The sequence below is a fragment of the Nymphaea colorata genome, chromosome 7 (assembly GCF_008831285.2).
Source record: "Nymphaea colorata isolate Beijing-Zhang1983 chromosome 7, ASM883128v2, whole genome shotgun sequence".
Classification (NCBI taxonomy): domain Eukaryota; kingdom Viridiplantae; phylum Streptophyta; class Magnoliopsida; order Nymphaeales; family Nymphaeaceae; genus Nymphaea; species Nymphaea colorata.
The window spans coordinates 19,355,638-19,372,184 of NC_045144.1; the positions used below are offsets into that span (position 1 = coordinate 19,355,638).

The 16,547-nt window shown below is 37.2% G+C and overlaps 1 pseudogene; it reads right to left on the reverse strand.

The window, feature by feature from the left end:
* Window positions 1-15,976: 15,976 nt before the first annotated feature.
* On the reverse strand, window positions 15,977-16,152 carry LOC116258211 (U2 spliceosomal RNA; annotated as a pseudogene).
* Between the last annotated feature and the right edge of the window lie 395 nt (window positions 16,153-16,547).

Below are 16,547 nucleotides of genomic sequence, written 5' to 3' on the forward strand. Positions count from 1 at the left end.
TGTTTCTTTTGGACTATATTTTTAGGATTTACTCCAAATTTAAACCTGCAACATGCATAGACATTGCGTCCAACTCTGATTTATTCTAGGTGAACAAACATATCCCCGAAGCTGTAAGATGTAAGATGATGAAATTGTAAGAGCATAATGTTGGGTAGTGGTAGTGGCCATGAGCCCTACCCATTCATATCGTAACTGCAAGGGGGCCCACTTGCAGTTACGAGCTTTAATGCTCACCTAAAATCTCTCACTCACTCAATCGCTGCTAGGGTTGGGGAAAACCTAAGGGGCTGGACTATCGATTCCTAGTATATCTAGAGAGTTTGATGAATCTCTCTAACACATCAACCTGTGAGAGGCCCCTTGGAAGAAAACCCCAAAAATCTCTCTCTCTCTAGTTTTCTTTCTTTCTTCCTTTCTTGCTCGCAGAGTTGCAGGCCAAACTTGGTTGGAGATCCTGGGCGGAACCTAAAGTTCCTACAGTGGTATCAGAGCGTCAGGTTCTTCTAATTTCGGTAAGTCTCTTCAGACTTCTGTGACGCCTATGATGATTACCTATGTCATGCTGTGAATGCCTAAGTGTGTATCAAGCTGTATATCGAATCATGTTTTGTGAATGTGCAAAGCATGCTAGTGTTGAGTGCTCTGTCTCTGAGTTTCAAGAGAAGCAAAGATCAGTGTCGATCTCTAACCCAAGCATATAAGTGTCTTAAAAGGAAGACGCTGTAATAAGAACAAATAGCAGAGGGTTTGGACAGAGAATGCATAAATCAGAGGACTTCGTTTTTTTTTTTTTAGTCGACCTCTTTGTTTTTCCAATGACCGAGCATGTGGAGAACGCCTTCACCAGCAGGAAAGGGCAAGCATCCTTTTTTTTAGTGCTGTCTCAGATAAGAAACACCGAGCGAGAAGGAAGGCTGCACACACTCCCTGCTGACCGCCTGACGGCGGCCCTTCCTCTCCTTCATCACGGAAGAGGAGGGGCGACGGCCTGTTTCCTTTCTTCTGATTAAAAAAAAAAAAAAGGCACAAAAAAAAAAAGGGGGAAAGGCCACCACCATGGCCGGCGGTGGCCCTTTCACTTACGGGAGTAGTGAATCAGGGTTGTTCTCTGAAGTGGCACGAGCATCTCCTCGCGATAATGGTGGAAATTGGCCGGAGGCGGCAGTTGAAACCGTCGGTCAGCCGGACGCGGTGGAGGTGCGGCGGGCGAAACCCTAGCAAATGGTTTTCGCGAGAGGAGAGAGAGTATCGAGCGAGAAAAATGGGGAAAACTCGTTCGGAGGGGTATTTATACAAAAAATTTTGAAATTACGAATTTGGTCCACACATTTCTCATAATGTTTTGAAACGCATTCATATTTTGTAAATATTAGTTCCGCTGCCATTTTTGCTGAAAATCTTTTCAGAAAAAGGCTTGTGAAAGCTTATTTCTGTGGAAACCTAGAATTTTATATGAAATTCCGTAATGATACCCTCAGAGTTATTCTAAATTTCTTTCCGTAATGATACCCTCAGAGTTATTCTAAATTTCTGAAAGAAGGTTCCAGAAATTGTTTTGCATTTCCGATGAAAACAGAGATTTTGTATAATTGTATATAGGTTCCCTCAAGATGATCGAAAATTGCAGCAAAAAGGGTTCCAAACGATTTAAAATTTAATATTGAGTTTTGATTGTTTTAAGTGATACCTTAAAATGGTATTAAAGATCTTCTCCCTGTTGTGTATCGTTGTTATATATTTGTCATGGAATTAACTTAGAAATGATTTCAACAGTGGGAGCTTAGAAATGGTGAAAACTAAAAATGGTTAGCAACAAGTTTGTGTGCTTATGCAATTTTGTTACTTTGTGTGTGCATGACCCAATGGCGCTATAAATGTTGTGTCGTATTTGGATATGGATATTATGTTGAAACATGTTTATACTGAATTTGAATTTGGATCCTCTTGTTGATATTATTGTATGTGGATCCGATCTGAATTTAAATAATTATTTGGATTGTTGCTTTGGATCTGATTGTTGCTTAAGAACCATATTTGTATTCAGTTTGAATTATGACATATTCAGATCTAAATTTGTTTGGATATTGGTTAAAAATCCATATCCTGTTTATGTTGGTTCAAGTATATGTTATTGTACTTAATTTATGAATATTCATCTTAATTTTGGGTCTATGCAGATATTAGATATGACCAAAACTTTTGTTTTCAAAATCCATATTCAGTTGACACTAAACACTAAACATTGCATTCTTTTGGAGCATGATCTGATTTGACTTGTTCAAGATCTATATTAGATCTAAACATATTATGATGAGCTTTGATTTTTAGATCTAATGGTTTTACAAGTTGTACTTTTGCAATGTGTGTAACGCTAAAGTGCTAAAGATGAATTCCAGTTAGAAGGAATGATTATGTTATCACATGTTGATATGCTAAGAGGTGTAAATCAACACTCTTAGACATGGTGAGATCCTTATAACATTATGTTGGGTCGTGATACATTAAGTTCCAAATTAACTTGGTTGAATCATTGGATCCAAATTCTCGTACTGTTACTAAACACAATATATCATGTTTGCTTTTTGGATCCAATGATATTATGATATTTGTTGTCCTTTCATACTCAAATCATTCTAGAGTGCTATTGAACAAGGCAGAGTGCTATTGAACAAGGCTTTATTTACTCCATTAATGAGGTGAACTTGTTTTAAAATATATATTCAAGAGGTGTAATGTAACACTCTTGGAGTGGAACTCATATAAGTTTGAATGTCTTGATTTAAAGACTTACTTTATTTGCTCTTAAGGGTGATGGATAAGTTTGGGTAAAAACCTGCATCATCTCAAGGTAAAGAAATTTTTTCTTGTTTCACCTTGTTCAACAGTTGGACTATTGTTTGGATCCAAGCATGGTTATTGAAATCATAGTGCACAATACTTCATATGGATCATTTTTTTTTAAATTCAGATTATTGTATTGTGGATATTGCTGGTTGGATCTGAATTTTCATATTTGAACTAATGAAATCCACATTACGTAAAGTTTAGCTGCAGATCTAAACTGACTTGTTTGGATATGTGAGAATAATTCATATCCTGTTGTTTTAATTCCAATATATGTTATCATGGTTGCTTTTGGCAATACGTGTTGTCATTCTAGATCCAAAGGTTATTATTGAAAATCATTGAATAAAACTTCATTTGCCTTTCTTTCTTAGGAAAATGAATTTATTTTAATGCATACTCAAGAGATGTAATATAATACTTGTTTGAAGCTTTGTAGCACTAAAGTGCTAATACATGATAACTTGTTTTTCTCAAAAGAGAGATGGGTTAGCAATGATCTAAATATGGTTGTTGAATCATATTGTAGAATATTTCAATGAGGATCATGTGTTTTAAACTCATATCAATTGTATTGTGGATGTTTTTGGTTTGGATCTATACTAATTTAATCTGAATCTTTATATTCATGTGGCTTTTGGAATTGGATCTATTCATTGTTTGAGATCCACCTTATATACATCATTGATTCAGATTTGAATATATATTTGGATATATGGTTAAACAACCATATCTTGTTTATATTAGATCCAAGCATATTATGTTATTTATTCGTTTGAGGATCAAACAAAGCTAGCTTGGTATTAAGCAAGTTTCTGTTTGAGGATGAATTTGATTTTAAATTTTTCATGAGGTATAAAATAATACTCATGAAAATAATGAGATCCACACTAATTAGATTCATATTGAAATACTTGGAGATCTATAATACATGTTAAATGCATATCTAAAAATGAAACGATGTGTTTGCAAATACATATGTATGGGATACCCAAATGAAAGTAGGGTATATGACATTTTCTTTTTACGCATGAGTTTGAAGTGTTCGAATAAGAATACCGAATACAATAATCCAATGGGAGATCATAACGATCTACTGGAGGATCTGATTTATTCAGATAATCAGTCTGGCAATGAACCGACTGAGAAACAATTTAATGATGAATCAACTGTGCACGATTCTTATGATGATAAGTCTGGTAATGAACCGACTGGGTAGTGAGCTCCATGATTATATGTGAATAATTGTTGCATGTACAAAAACTGACTATTTATTTGGTGATCAAGTTTGATTGATTGAATATGCTAATAAGCGGTCAGGTAATGAACCGACTAAGATCAGTTTGGTATTAAACGTCCAACTGAAGCTTATTAGTGATCTTATTGATCATCTTGTGGTATACATATGTAGAGATATGTGAATTGTATATTGCATGCATGGGTTGTCAAAATTATGTATTGACCTTGATGAGTTAAATGAAACTCATTGTATGAGAGAGTACATTGATGAAAATTATACAAGATGAAAAGTGCTTGTATGATAGACTATGGGTTGATTGCTCATTCCCTTAAATAGTCATAATAAAGATTAAGTGTCGCTAATCAAGTTGATGACTATATAAATATTTGATAAGTGGGAGCACACTTGAATATGTCATTTACTATGTTGAAAAACTAATATTGCTTTGCCATATGATATAATGCATTGCATAAATGCTATGGAACTCCTGTTGTTAAAGGAGTTAAGTAATTATGGAATACAGTAAAGAAAAATATTTCATGTGTTCTGGACTTGGTACAAGCTTCTAATTTGGCTTGTAAGTATACATTAAGAAAGTCCAGGCTGACCCTTGTTTTATGACAGTTAAATGTTTGAGATACATGAATGAAACAAATGATATATTCAAGTGATTGTTAGCATTTTTTAACAAAAGGAATTCTAAATGTATGAGGCTAAGAAATTCCTGGTTTGCCTCTTTGTGAGGTGGTTGAAAAATATTCAGATTGATTTCATTGTTGAATAAGAAGAGAATATGCATGCACGTTCCAAATGCTTATATGATTGCTAGTATTATAATCAAGAGAATTCTTGATGTTTTATGTAAAACTTGTGGTCCACATGGGACTAAGTTTTAGTATGTTATAATGTGATATATATTAAATATTTGAAAGGTTGCGAAGGAAAAACCATTGAATGGAAAACCTCGCTGTAAACCTTCAAAAAGGTTAGGTTGCGTTGGAAAAGCCAATTATGGAAAACCACGTAACAAATTGAATAAAGAAAACCCACATAGAGTGGAAGCAAACTGGCGGTCTCATGGCCAAGTGGGAGATGTTGGGTAGTGGTAGTGGCCATGAGCCCTACCCATTCATATCGTAACTGCAAGGGGGGCCCACTTGCAGTTACGAGCTTTAATGCTCACCTAAAATCTCTCACTCACTCAACCGCTGCTAGGGTTGGGAAAAACCTAAGGGGCTGGACTATCGATTCCTAGTATATCTAGAGAGTTTGATGAATCTCTCTCTAACACATCAACCTGTGAGAGGCCCCTTGGAAGAAAACCCCAAAAATCTCTCTCTCTCTAGTTTTCTTTCTTTCTTCCTTTCTTGCTCGCAGAGTTGCAGGCCAAACTTGGTTGGAGATCCTGGGCGGAACCTAAAGTTCCTACACATAAAGGGTTGAATGTGAGCTTCGGCTGTTTTTTGGGTGATAAAATGAAATATTCTTTTAGGTAAAGTTTGCACCTGTCAACATTATTAAGAAAATCCAAAACCTTCAATTGGACCTCCTCCGCTTTCGAATACCAGGCAATATTCGGCCGTCTACATCTCCAAATTCCGATCGGGTATGCGAAAGTTTAAGTAAATTCAGTAGCGGAAGTAGGGTTTGATTGTGGCTGAGTGTGCCTGGGGTTGAGATCTGATCATTTAGGACAAAATTATGGGTTTGTCCGTAAGCTAAGAAGTCGTATCTGGATCTTCAATTTCATTGATTTGAACTTTTATTTCAAGTCTGAGTTCCGAGTTTGATTAGATCCAGATCCAAAAAGGGTTCTACAGCTACCTGCCGCAGGTCTTATTCAGTAAGGTCCGGTCCAAACAGACTGTTATTTATTTAAATAAGCCCGGTCATAGCCTAGTCCGCTGTTCGTCATGCCAGCGTATGAGCATGAAAAATGTAAAAAACTGATTAAAAAAAAATATCAAGCGGACATGGTGCATGTGAGCACATACCAAAATCGAATAGGCATTTCAGGTGGACCCTGAGGAAAAAAGAAAAATAAAACAAAGCACGGAGTTGTGGTGGTAAAATTTAGGAGTTGGTGGTAAAACTGATCAACGTATGTTTGAGGAAATTGATTTAGTTATTACCTCACTGTGAGATAATAAGTTTGTAAAGAAGTTCAAATTGGCACTAAGATTTTATCATGTCACCTGTTTTGTAAAATTTCTGCAATGAAAAGGGGAAAAGGATTCTCTGAAGTGAGTCATGAAAAGTGCTACATAGTTTTATCAAAGCTTAAGCCTACGGAACACTTGGCTCAGACAAGTAATTCTCTATTTGGATAGATTTATGTTTGATGACTGGTGTCAGCCTGCTTGATCTTTGCAAAGGAATAATCATGTTGCAAAGTGTTTAATTCCATGGTAGAAGAAAAGTAACACATGGAAACTTGCACAAACATCTTACAGTATGAAACCCATGTTTTTTAAGCTGTGATTATGCCTAGTGCTTACTTTTTAGGTTGAGTATTGAACTGTGTTTTGATATCACTAAAGCGACTCGACCCACTATGACAATAAAGTCGGGCCTGATTCAGTAGATTCCAACTCGCTCCCTAATAGTTTTGGTTTCGATCCAAAGGCCAAAATAATTAGTAATGAGAACAACCAATCACTTTAACAACTCCTTTATATGCTCTTGAAGATAGTTATATCCATTTTTTTATCTGAATTTTTATGTCTAATCACGTTTTGGTTCTCAGGCATTAGTGGGCACCCTTTGCGGCTTTAAGCTGAGCAAATGTTGCTTTCAACCGCAAGGCTTGGAAACTCACTATAAAGTTCAAGAACTCATGCACTGCGGAGCAGAGTAGAAGGAACCGAACCGACCAAAAAAATGTCAGACAAATCATCACTATAATTAGGCCGAACTTTCTCATGTTCCATTAAACCGTTTATGCTATCATATCCATTGTCTTTTTTCCAAGAGTCGTCATGAAAAAACATGATTGTCGGAGGGGGAGGGGGAGAGGGAGCCGGAGGGGGAGGGGGAGCGGGGGACTGGGGAGGGGGAGGGGAGCTGGCCGGATCGGGCTGGGCCGGGCCGACCCAAGCTGCGTTATTTGGCCCGGGCCCGACTTGGGACCTGGTTTTCTTGGCTCGTATTTGGGTCCGACCGGGCCAGGTACTGGGTACCCAAAGGCGGCTCGGCCTGATGCCCACCCTTACTCTTATAAGGCTGACGACAAAGTGACCTATCTCCATCAGAGGATGAAGAGTTCACTCAAGCACCCACAAATCGTGACCAGAAGCATGCGGGGCCAGTAAATGACCAAGTTCATTCAGCTGCGTCTAGGCGAGGCCAGCCAACCAAAGCGAACCGAGAGAAGGGAGAGTGACACTCTGACTTCAGGACAACTGCCTTATAAGTCAAATCTAGATCCTGAAACTCCAACTCAAGAGTGAGGAGGCCATATGTGGAGCTTGGTCAGGCCTAATAGGGTTTTGGTAATTCAGAAATGGTAGATGGCTGATCTCAGTGAGCTTATTAAATTAGAGTAGGCTAGTTCTTAGCTAAGGTAAACCTATTGTTGACTCTAACAACTTCTGCGGACTATAGAGAGAGTTATCCTAACTGCACCACTGTTTGGCAGTTTTTAGAATTCTAGAAGAACTTTTCAATTTTGGGGGTAAAAATGGTAGGTATCAGTGGCAAAATGGTCATTTTTAGGATGACGGCAACTTAGGAGATCTGGGTTTGGCCTTCCGGTTAGTGAATGAAGTTCTTAAGAGTTTTTTTTTTTTTCCTGATAAATGACCCGTAATGTTGAACCTGCTTTGGAAATCAATTCAAAATCAGGGCAAAATTGTTTGACCAATGACGAATTTGTGGGTTCTATAGTATAAGTTGGCTCACACTTCACTTAATCTCATTCAGGTCATGGACCTTAACTAGCCAGGCAAGTTAAGGTTCATCTGGGCAGCAAACTAGTTTAGGCTAAACACAATTTAAAGGTTAAACTAATCAAGTAAATTGTTGCTGTTTCAAAATTGATTTATTAAAGCATGTAGTTAGTTTTAGACAATTCCTTTCGAAAGAATGAGCGCAGTTAAGCTTAGCCATGTTCCATACCCGTTTTAAACTTCAAGTATAGGAGCAAATATTGCTTAATTGGGTTCTACTTTTAAAAAGAATCCATGCTGCATAGATTGGAAACTAAATGAAACCTTATATTATAAATAAATAAATACAATTATAATAAAATTATTAGTATGTTTACTAAAACCAGCCTCACATTCTGTGAATGACATCTTATCATTTATGAAAGAAAAGTTCAAAATCATATGAATGCATACAACTGTGTTCCATTGAAATAATTTTCTACAGTTCAAAACTGACGGAATGTACAGTTTTGATTTTAAACTTTTCTTTTGACGATGCACCGTTTCGTGGATGCTGATGAACGGTTAACCAGTGGCCGAGCCAGAAATTTTTTTTTTGAGGGACAGACAATAAGTTTATATTTACTCACATATGAAAAACTAAAAATTAATGAAATTTTTATATATAAATAAAGTAATTGTCGTGGCCTGGTGTAGGCCAGCTACAATGTAAGCCCCGCTTTTGGGATGCATCATAAAATCACCAAGATCTTAAATGAGATGGTTTCGCCCTTCTCGTGAACCACCAAAACCTGTCGGTCAGGGTGCACAACCCGATGTCATTTTGAACAGTAGTCTCCTCTCGAAGCCATTTTGAACAGTCCTCTCCTCTCTAAGCCAGACCAGACGAAAGCAAACGATTTTTTTTTTTCCCTTTTTACTCATAAGCTTCCTTTTATATATTGGAAAGCATAATCTTGGTGAAGAACATCTTCAAATATCATACCTTTTAAGTGGCTTAAATCACACATCACAAACGCGAGCTGGTTACGTGCATTGGTTTCGCTTCCCTCTTCTACAAAAAAAGGACGAAAAAAGGAGTCGAAAGTGGTCAGATTTGGAAGAGGTCGGCAGAAACTTTTGAACGGATTTGGAAGCAGTGGATGCTTTACCCACATGAATGCTAGAGGCTCACTTCTGAACATAGCAAAAGCGAGGGTGAAAAAAAATTGCACAAGCTTTTGGGAAAGCCGCCAAGCAGGAGGACCCAGAGAGAAGGAAAGGATTTGCCACTTGCAATCGTTCAATTTGGTTTCAACAATCTCCACCCAATTTTGGGCGGGAGAACATTACATGGCGATCGCCTACATCTTCCCCTCCGGACGTCCCACCCACTTTCGGGACTTATTTCGGGAAAATTTCTCCGCATCTTTTACAGTGTCCACAAAGTTGGAACTCCTGCCGGAAAGTTTTCCATTTCCGGCATGACTTGCTTCTGCTGTGCTTAACAAAGCAGAGAAATAGAGAGAAAGGACGTCATCGCGCTTGCCTGTTTTAGCAATCTGTCTGTTAATATCGCATACTTAAACTAAGCGTTCTTGTTGTTCATTTTTTCCGTTTCCCGTCCTTATCTGACGCATTTATCTTCAACTCCTGAAAAAAAACTTGGTGATCAACATCTAAAATAATAAAAACTTATAAACATGCCAAGGGCTATAACATAGCTCGTCGATCGGCAATGGAGTCCGGGCATACGACGCCGGAGTTATATCCATCAAGAAAAACAATGGTGATCCTATTGCTTGCAGCTAGACTGGGTTCCATATATGAGACAACTAAGAGGGTTCCGTATATGAGACAACTAAGAGAGGATCACCATTGTTTTTCTTGATGGATATAACTCTGGAGTCGTACGCCCGGACTCCATTGCCGATAGACGAGCTATGTTATAGCCCTTGGCATGTTTATAAGTTTTTATTATTTTAGATGTTGATCACCAAGTTTTTTTTCCGCAGTTGAAGATAAATGCGTCGGATAAGGACGGGAAACAGAAAACATGAACAACAAGAACGCTTAGTTTAAGTATGCGATATTAACAGACAGATTGCTAAAACAGGCAAGCGCGCGTTGACGTCCTTTCTCTCTATTTCTCTGCTTTGTGGAAGCAAGTCATGCTGGAAATGGAAAACTTTCCGGCAGGAGTTCCAACTTTGTGGTCACTGTAAAAGATGCGGAGAAATTTTCCCGAAATAAGACCGGGAAGTGGCTGGAACGTCCGGAGGGGAAGATGTAGACAATCGCCATGTAATGTTTACCCGCCAAAAAAGGGCGCGTAAAAAAGCGATGGTAAAAGAGAAGACAATAGTGTAAAAACTCAAATATTACATTACATATAGGCTCCAACTCATATATACTCCATAATTGGGAGAAGCAAGTAGCAAATACCAAATTATAATAAAATTTGTTAATGCAACTGACATAATTCATGAACCATAGATCACAATCTCCACCCAAAAGACCAGACATAAACCAAATTGAACGATTGCAAGTAGCAAATCCTTTCCTTCTCTCTGGGTCCTCCTGTTTGGCAGCTTTCTCAAAAGATTCTGCAATTTTTTTTCACCCTAGCTTTTGCTAAGTTCTGAAGTGAGCCTCTTGCATTCATGTGGGTAAAGCATCCATTGCTTCCAAATCCGTTCAAGAGTTTCTGCCGACCTCTTCCAAATCCGAGCACTTTCGACTCCTTTTTCGTCCTTTCTTGTAGAAGAGGGAAGCAAAATCAATGCACGTAACCAGCTCACGTTTGTGATGTGTGATTTAAGCCACTTAAAAGGTATGATATTCCTAAGTTGGCAGAATATTGTAAACCTTTACAGATCAAGTTAAATAAGGATAAAGAGTATTATCGATGAAACTGACAGACAACATATACAAAAAATTCAAAAGATTTGCAAAACCTACCTAAACTAGAATTTTCATATGAAACAAACGATTGTATTTGGATAATTGAATCAGATCTGATCAAAGTTATGGTTCAGTATTAAATTATAGATATAAAAGAGACACAAAAAAAAAAACCATTGCAGGTATCACTCCGGAAGATTTAAAGAAAACGAAAGCAAATAAAAATTAATATGAAAGAATTACTAGCATTATATTATGCAATCTTACTTTTTGAAATCTATATAGTGTTCACAAAATTTATAGTTAGAACAGACAATACAGGTAAAACATTTGGTTAAATGCAAAATTAAGAAACTTGATAGTAAAAAAAAAAGAGATACGAAGGTTAGTAAATAAAATAAAATTGTTTGATTTTACCATAAAAGTATCAAAAGCGTTGAAAATAATTTTGTGGATGTTTTTTCCACAAAGTAGAGGCTGCACCGGAAATGACTAACAATGTAAATTCTTATGAAGAAGGTAATGAAGAAGGTAGAGATTCCAAATCTTAAAGCTGAAATCGAAAATTTTAAAAACACAGGTAAAAGAAATAGATACTTTGAATAACCAGCTAACCGTCTTTAAGTAAATTACCAGAATGTACCAAACTAGAAAACTCCAAAAAAAAAAAAAGTAAATAAAGATTGAAACCATATAAGAAGAAAATAAACTTAAAATAGCAGAGAAAATTTTTTTGTAAAACTATAATCATGACAATAAGTTCAAGAGACCAAAAATAAAAAAAACATCTACAAAACTTGAATGAGGTCATTGACTTCCTAAATAACAACCACAAGGAACCCAACCAAACAAAGGGCAAAGGATACACACAATAACCTTCCTGAAACATGTAAGGCTACAAAGAGAAATTTTAAAAAAATAATAAAGCTGAACTTGAACTCATGTATGTCAGATTCTGTTCGGCCAAAGAAGTAATAAATGAAAAAATACACTTAATCTTAGCCAAAAGAAAAGAAAAGCGTGGTTTAGAACAATGGCAGTCTGCTCCTTTTATAGCCCTGTCACCCCCGCCACTTCCACCCGCCCATCGATACAGGACTAAATAAGTGAAAGTCCATATATGGTCGTCATATAACGAAGCAATTTTGCAGCATCATAAAATTCTTCTTGCATGTTGCAGTCCCTCGGCTCTCTATGACATGACCCTTTTGCTTCTTCACTTCACGAAGCTGGCAGCCAGACAATCACCATTTCCCGATACCCACTTCAAATTTTTGCCGGAACGCCGCCCAATGGTTCCGAGAAATCTTGACTACGCCGAAAAATCGACTGCTCCAATTGGTCGAAACAAAATTGAAAGGGAACAGAAAGGTTTCCCACTTGAGAAGAAACATGGAGGGGATTCCTGTTCGGTAGTTCCAAGGGATTAGAGCCAGGAAGGACTGAAGTCCCTAAACCCCCAAAAACCTGGATGCAGTTGACGAGAAGAGAGATCGTCAAGCAGTGTCGCGAGAAGCAACCAGAATAAGGTTTTCTCCTTTGCTTCTTGATGTGGTGAAGGAGCCGTTGAAGGTTCCGGTGTCTCAGAATATCTTTTGGTCTTCCATAGCTGTATCGATGCTCATGGGACGGCCCATTATGATTGTCGTGGTTGGCATTTGGTATGACGTAAAGGCACATGAATGTTAACCATCAATTCAATAAGAGAAGCCAGTAAGTTTATTTTCTGCAAAGGAAGCGTTGTAGAGTTCTCGAACAGGTGGAGAGAAACTGTTCCACTCTCCTGATACGATCGCTGCCACTCAGGAGAGCCTCCCGCAACCATATCTGGAGTGCAGATGGTTTGCATCTGCTCCTGCAGATAGAAATTGTATATACACCAACATATTTTTTAAGGAAAAGTGCTCCAATTAGATGTTGCAGATTTACTAGAAACCATTTTCACTTCTTCTAGGCAGGTTCTTCACAGGTGAATAGTAGGCTGGCGGTTCTGGGTGCTTCTTTAAAATGGAAATAAACACTCGAGAGCAGCTGTAAGACTCCAAGGTTACGGGGTAGGCATGGGTTTTGGACATACTTTTGGGTATGTCCTTCTTTGTTTTGGTTTTTGTTACAGTGACTTAATGTAATCCATCACTGGAAGTGAGATTAATCTCCTTAAAGTTTTTGTCCCTCTAATTGGTGTTAGAGAGAGTTGTAAGTCATTCCTTGTAAATTTGGTTTTTTGAATCTTTTTTATACACTTTTTCGTTTGTACATGTAAATTTTGTTTTTTCAATAAAAGGTAAGGAACCAACTTTAAAGGCTCATAATGATTACTATGTCATGCATGAACAAGGGCAGAGCCATAATCCTTCCCCAATATATATATGTGTGTGTGCAGTTTTAAAAAAGTTTCATTTAGCTTACATAAAAAGTAAAAACTATAGTTTTCCCCTCATAATGAAAAGTTGTTGGCTTCACCACTCTGCTCAGTTCTATGCACGAACATCCTAAACTGATGAGGAGGACCATGGTAATGTATGCATTAGTTGTCAAAGAGCCGTTGAAAATCGTTCTACTGCTCACTAGCATTTGGTTTTCATAGTGGTAGTTCTTGGTATCTTGATTATCCCAATCCAAATCCTTTACAGAGAGTTGTAGTTGTATGAGGATTTTGTAAATTATGGTATACCCCTGACTATACTTTTGATGCTAATACACCGACTAATTGAGTGTGAGTTGGAATACATGAGCTGATGAACTCGGGTCCAGATCCAACCTGGTTTAGATTCCAAGTTATTTAGCCAATAGGTTAGATTTTTTACCTGCCTATTTTAGTCTACACCGACAAAGTTAATAAACCATTCTAGCTAGGGAACTTCACATAAACCATTCATGATTTAGTTCAAACATTTAAACATATTTTTTGACGTATATATATTGTTTTGCTCATATACTTCTTTTACGGACGTAATTAACAACATCATGTATAGCATATCTAAACTTAGATAAAAAAGCATAATCTACGTTTCTGGACATCAAAGACCAAATATCATTTAACGTATATTTCAATTCATTAGCACAAAAGTCTGGATCTCAAGTAGTAATCCAAGTAAGTTGCAGATAGCAAAGTTACAAACATATATATGTGCATGCTAAAACAACTTAGATCCTTTCGTAATAATGCTACAGATTATCCATAAGTATATATTATCATGTTTTATTGTTCCCAAAGATTCATTGTGTTGAAGTCAGTAGTCAAACGAACTCACACCGTGGAACTATATTAGGCCAAACTATGTTCGGGTCCAGATCCATAACAACATTTACATATGCATTTGCAAAGGAACTCATCCAAATCTGAAATCCGTTTACAACTCCCGACATGGATGTATTTTCAAACAAAAACACTTCCAAGTCTAATCACAGAAATATAACTTTTTTCAAGCAAGCTAAATCCAAATCCATTTTCAATAACTAATACATTTTGGAGCAAAAAAATATTTTATTTAAATATGTTCACAACAATTAAAAAAAGTTTTCCAACATTCGACATCCCCAATTACTATCAACCACCATTGCTTATAAAGCCTTTGCAAAACAGGTCAAATCTATATTTGGATCCATGTACAACAACTAACCGTTTTAACAATATCCTTTATATGTCAACGAAGATCTTTTATAATTTTTAATAGGAGACTAAATTTTTGGAATGCTACATTGATAGTAGGCCTGGGCAACGGGCCGGCCCGATTGGGCCCGGGCCCGATAGGTCTGGCAGTGGCCCAACCCGGTCAGTTTACATTAAAAATTTATTTTTTTTAATTTTTTTTAAAAATATATATTTAGTATTATTAAATACATTTTATATTTTAAAAAATATTTTATAATTTAAAAATCAATTTTTAAATTTAAATGGACCGAGCCGAAACCCGGGCTATCGGGCTGAGCCTGGCCTGGGCCAAAATCCGGGCTATGGGGCCGGATGCCCACCCTTAATTGATAGAAACCAAATTTTCTAATCAACTTGAACCTGGTCTCAATAAACCAATTTTGGCAATTCTGGCTGGATCCGGGCGAGAACGGCGCAATTGATATAGTCTTTCGCTAGACAATGCTGTTCCCCCGATGGCTGGAAAGTTGGAAATTTGTTCAGAATTTTTGTCTCTCTCTTGATTTGGCATTTCCGGCGATATGCGAGAAACCGGCGCCTGAGGTCATTGACATGGGTGACACCAACCAGCCGGAATTTTTTGCATTTTATTTTATGGTATTGGATATGAAAGATAAGTTAGCATTCTGTCACGCCTCTTATATAAAGTTTGATATGTTAATCTGGTATGTCTGGTTCTTTAATACATTCAAATTTGGGAAACTCAAAAAAGTGTTTTTTTTCTTCTATAAATCAGCAGTTCGGTCGTGTATTCATATGATTATTGGTGTTTGGTAGTGCCACGAGCAATTGAAATGACACCTGTAGACAATAACAATAGCATTATAGCGGGAATAAGCAGCTTAAATCACTTTAATAATTGAAGAGAAAAATTATCTCGTGAAATACTTAAGAACGAGTGAGATTGAATCTTTTTCCTTTTAATTCTGTTTCCAAACAGCGGCGAATTAAAAGTGAAATATTCATGTTAGTGACTATAAAATATTCCAATAATTTACACCTGCATTTTAGTTTCTGTTTTTTTAAAATGCACCTCACATGTAAATTTCTATGTTCAGCACATTTTCCAGAAAATCACTTCCCCATTGATAGATTCAGTATCTTCTGTTTTTTTTTTCTGGTTTTCCAAAATAAAGCATCGAAATTTCTTAAACAATCCATCACAATAAAATCAACCTACTAAATATAAATACGGTGGAGAAATTTCAAAATATTCAATGAATATATTGACAAAATCAATATACCAGCTAAATTTTAGTCGCTCAAAAGTTTCTTGAATTTATTGACCGACTTATGGATTTTTTGTTTTTCTGAACGTTCGTTCAACCTTATTAACTAAATCCCAATATTCGGCTAAATTTTAAAAACAGAACCACTAACCAAGAATGAAAATCAAAATAAAAACGATCCGTCGGAAAGAAAATGGACGAAGGAATCCCAAATAATATTTGATTAAGGAATTGGTAGGGGTGCACCTGCAGTAGTGCAACGCATGGGCGACGCTCGAGGAAGCCCCGCTGGCAAGCTAGCGGTGGTGGCCAACCTCCCCCACAATAAATTAATTTAACGCCGTGTGATAACATGTCAGATATCAAACTGATAAGAACAGACACTAATTGATCTTCTGCTTTTATAGCCCTCTCGCCTTCCGCCATTCCACCTGCTCATCATCGATACAGGACTAAAAAAATGATAGCTGATGGCTGTATGCGTGTTGTACATCGTGATGATGGTAGATGATTGATGGTAAGGGTCATGAAGAAACCATGGTACACATTTGGTATGGTCTTCACATCTACCATTTGGTGTAGCATGGAATGGATTCGGTTTGGTGGTTCAGGATGTGGACTGTAGCGATGGAGCCATTAAAATTTGTGGCTTTATGGTATTTTATATGTTGAGGCTCATGATGATGAACATGGAATGCATTTGGTATGGTGCTTCATGATAAGGCTGATGATGCACTCATGGATGGACCCGCTAAAAACTGCAAGGTTTTTTTATGATGACCATCGTCTATGCATTCGGTGTGGTG